Source organism: Capsicum annuum, chromosome 7, assembly GCF_002878395.1.
Source record: "Capsicum annuum cultivar UCD-10X-F1 chromosome 7, UCD10Xv1.1, whole genome shotgun sequence".
NCBI classification, from domain to species: domain Eukaryota; kingdom Viridiplantae; phylum Streptophyta; class Magnoliopsida; order Solanales; family Solanaceae; genus Capsicum; species Capsicum annuum.
The window spans coordinates 163,342,630-163,347,239 of record NC_061117.1 but is presented as its reverse complement, the minus strand read 5'-3'; the positions used below and the strand labels follow the sequence as shown (position 1 = coordinate 163,347,239).

General features: G+C 35.9%; 1 long non-coding RNA gene across 1 annotated transcript; it reads right to left on the bottom strand.

Annotated features, from left to right (window-relative positions):
* Positions 1-704: 704 nt before the first annotated feature.
* Positions 705-2,284, bottom strand: LOC124900062. The gene is made up of 2 exons (XR_007057665.1): positions 1,353-2,284; positions 705-899 (listed from the first exon to the last, which is right to left on the bottom strand). It is a non-coding gene; the product is annotated as an uncharacterized LOC124900062 (long non-coding RNA).
* Between the last annotated feature and the right edge of the window lie 2,326 nt (positions 2,285-4,610).

Genomic DNA, 4,610 nt, shown 5'->3' with positions numbered 1-4,610 from the left:
TGGTCGATAGTGACTGCTTTGCTTTCTACCTACTCCATAACACCGACGGTTCCCCCCTAAAATAAGGGTGACTCAACTAGAGGTCGTGTACAACACGTGTACTACGGACTTGTCGCAGAAAGAATGACTTGGGTTATGCACATGATGCCAGATATAAAGCGGTAACACATAAAATAAAAACTGTAAACAAAGAGAACGTGGGCACTCAACAGTGATAATACAATAACACAAAATAACACAAACAAATTGTCCATACACCTATAGTGCCAAACTAAGCCGATACAACTCCAAAATAAGCTCGAATTCTAAAATAGTCCCCAGCAGAGTCGCCAGAGCTTTCAAACCCTTTTTTTTAACCGAAAAAAATTAGATTAAGGGTCGAAAGGGTTTTTATTATTAAAGTGACAAAAGAATAAAAATTTATTTCGAAAAAAAAATTATTTATATTTTTTATTCAGAGTCGTAACTTGGCATAATTTGGTGTGCCAAGTCACCTTTGAAAAATTCTTTTCAAGACGTTTTGACTCTAAAACTGATCTACGAACAGAGATTCCGACTAAGAAATTCTATTAACCGAGGGGAAGGTGTTAGGCACCCCTCGATCCCATGGTTCGACCACAGTCGCTTAGTGAAATATATCGGCTAATCTAACACTATGGATGTATAAACCACACAAAACACATAAAAACAACCAATCAAACACGCGAAACAAAACAAATCCAAAATATAATGTTCAGTCCAATTATTACAAACTGAAGTAAAAAAGTACTGAAAAGTAAACCTACGCTAATCCTAAACTATGCTCCAATGCTTTACCCTGTGCCTCGGGCCTTCAACACGAACCTCCTTTGTGTACATGATACGTCGGGGCATTCTCCGATAAATAAGTACAAAAGGTCCTGAGGCATCCCTCGGCAAAATAAATACATCTTTTCAATGCGACAAAATCAAACCATTCAACAAAATTTCAAACATTCAACAAAACCACAAATTCTAAACTTTGCCTACCCAACCTACGTTTGCCTATCCATTTCAACATATTATGCTACTATCAAGTTTGATTAGCGTTCATTTCAAGTCAAAAAATAACTCATGAATCAAACCAACCAAAATTAACATTTTTATCAAGTGTTGGTTCTCATTCCACTCATCCCCAAACAACCAATTTTAATTCTCAAACGCAAAATACTATTTCACCATGCAGTTCATAATCAACGGAATCAATCAATGAATCAAAAACCAAGCAATTATTCACCATTGACAAAGCTCAAACAACACACAACGTCCAAACCATAACACCGAATATTATGACCAAGGAAATAATAAGTAAAAAGCAAAGATTGGAAATGGACCTCAAATTTGACGTATTATTTCAATTGAACTGTTTGACGGAGCGGTGCCGGAATATCTTGAACAGAAATTCCCCAACAACGAACTCCCGACTTCAATAACCCAAAATCCGAACTGACTTGAACAAAATTGACCGACCCGTTTCACACAAAACGAAACTCAGACCCAATTCTCGATGAAGAACTGAGAACCTCGACAAATCGACTCCGGTGAGCTAACAGTGAAAGAAACTGACTGAAATAGGCTGGATTTCGGTGAGTTATGGGTGGATTAACGTTTTTCTGGCGAGTAGATCTCCGGAACAGTGACTAGCGATCCAAAATTTCGTTCCTTCCCACAGTTTTTTCTACTTCTTTCTCTCACAGTTTTTCTGTAGCGTTCTCGAATCTCTCTGTGTAGTGTGTGTTTTCCGTCTAGCTCTGTGTGTGTGCGTCCGTGGTGGATGGGTGGAATGTGAGAGTGATGGTGGGTGGAGAGTATGTGAGTGTATGTTGCCTTCTTTAATTTTTTTTTTTTTTTTGGTTTTAATGGAACATCAAGCTGTGTTGGAATGTCCGAATGTTCATCCATAGAGGATTTTATGTGTAATCTGTGGGTTGATGGTGAGAGCCAGAAAAAGGAAAAAAAAATGGAGGTCTGTGTATGATTGTTTTCGTGAGTCCGAATGTGATGATGATGATGGATTGGAAAAAGAAAAGAAGATGGTTCTTTTTCTTTCACTGTGGGCCCTCCTGGAAATTGTTGCCTTCCTCCCTCTATATTCTGTCTGTGTATTTGTTATATATAGAAAAATGCATATAAAGTCATGGTATGTGTATACGTGTGGGACCTCTTGTGCCAATTGTTGTTGAGTGCAAATTGAAGTCGGTATGCATTTGTAACTTGGAACGGTGAGGTGTCCATTCTGTTAAGAAACCAAGACAATCTAAATTGAGGAGGGTGTAGGGTCCATGTGGATAGGGGTAGGTTAGGTTGTTAAGATTGCAGAGGGTGTTGAGATTTAATTAGTTGAGTAGTTAGTTTGTTATTTTTTGTATTTTTGTGAAATATAAACACATGTATGAGAATATATAATAATAAAAATCCCTTCGCCATCAACTTTTCTTGCTCAATTTAGACCTCAAAGCACTCCAGCCCCTCTGCTACTTCCGAGAAAGGTGAAAGGAATGAAGAACCATCGGATTTGAGGTTGTTATTCCCTTCCAAGTCTTCCACCATAAAGTAGCCCTTTTCCCCTTTTTTACATCAACCTAAAAAGATGAAAAATCAGTCTCTTCTCTGCCTCCAATTTCTTTTCTCTAATTTAGAGCCTTTCCAAGAATTCAAATTTGAATTCTTGAAGCCCTATTGAGAGCCGTTGCAGCACTCTCAAATTCATCTATAAAAGGAGCCCCTAGGCTCCCATTTTTAAGAGGCAAGAATCAAGAATCATCCGAATTATAAAAAAACTAACACCAAATAGTAGTTCATACTACTATTTCCTCTTTATTCTCTTGCTCTCTTGTCGAGTTTGAAGTTCAGATTCGAGTTTAAATCTTTGACGAGCAAGTCCTAATTCGCTGCTCCATATAAGGTCTATAATCACATTCACCTCTCGTTTTGTTTCGGTTCCTTGAAACAAAAATGTAGTCATTCAATAGTCTTTTTTGCTTTATTGAAATTCTGCTATTTGGATGTGTTTGTGTTTCATTGTTTGTTGTAGTTTCAGTTTGTAAAAAATGGTTGAATAATCTAGACAACACCATTTTAGCTCGAGAAGTCAAGTTTCTTTTCTAAAATGTAGAACTTCTATTTATGTCCTTGTGCGGAAAAATGGCACTGAATGAAAAGTTTAACTAAGAATATGTTTGGTTTTGCTCTTCGCCTTGCAGTATCTTCATTGTGAGTCTCATACGAATCTATTTATTTTTTGTGTCCAAGAATCTGTCAGTCTTTTTAGTTTTAAATCAGTAATGAAAGATTGTCAAAATACTAATATGGCTCCAGCATTTAGAGTTTTGGCCTCATTCACTATTTGCACAGTGTTCTGGTTTGTTTAGATAAAGGATAAGAGACTCATAATTTCTTTTAAAAATAAAAGTTAAATCGGAGCTTGGTTTCTGCTCTTGTTGTTTATGTTTTTGAGTAAATGGGAGAAGAGTTTTGATATGGATTAAGTGAGGGCAGTCCCCTTCTTGTCATTTTGTTTATCAGAAGTTTCAGCACATGCTCGGTGTCATTTGAATAGGGGTACCTATGTTGACCATTGTTCTTTACTGTAGGCTGCTCACTTTCTATAAGATCAAGCTAAAAATGTGTATTTTGATTCAATCTTTGTCTAAGATTTACAAATTCCTTGCTTATAGGTCTCGCAAAAAATCTGTTTCCTTTCAGTCGGCTATGTGTTCAAATCAAGAACCAATTTTCTTTTTTAAAATATCAGGTTGCTTGTTCAGTTTGATAAATAAGGCTTCTCGTGATAACCTACCGGTCATGTTTTAGCACCTTAGATTTAGTAAGATTGAATATATTTTGCATTTTAAAAGAGTGGTGTTGGTTGATACTAGTCGAACTACATCCATGATATTAATCAATAGCAATTATGCCATGTTCGCGTCATTTGTTTAGGTGTCCTCTTATACTTGAAACTTATTGCCATGACTAGTGTCTAGTATATGTGGAAAAAGACAGAACCTGTTAGCTGTGATCCATTATATATACATTATTATTTTGTAACTGATCTTGACTACTTTGAATATGGAGGTTGCATGTTGTTCTTTTCTAGCTTTATTTGTGTTGTTGGTCGCATCCGTACAATAATAGGATATTGAATATGTTGTTAAAAATTCACATTTAATCATAGGGTTGCTTAAATTCAAAATGTACACATATTTTCCAATAATGTTCTGTTTAGATGGTGTTACAAACATCATATCCAGCATTTTCTGTATAAATATGATAGTGACATTAGGTTAATGCATATATTTGTGAACTTGACAATGTGGAACAGTTGATCTAATCTCATTTGATTAATTTCCATTTTTCTGGAGATTATAGTTCCTACTAGTACTACTCTGTGCTTTTCGTTTGAGTTTGTTTAACTAGTTTCTGAATTACTCTTCATGACTATGATGATCTTTAGGAAGTTAGACCTAAGTACTAGATTTGCGTACAAGTTTTTTCTATCTTTAACGATCAAAGATGAACGGATTAATAGTCAAATAGGTCCATTCACTTGAGTTTCTTTGATTGTAATTGTCTTTTCTTTGAGGTGAATGGTC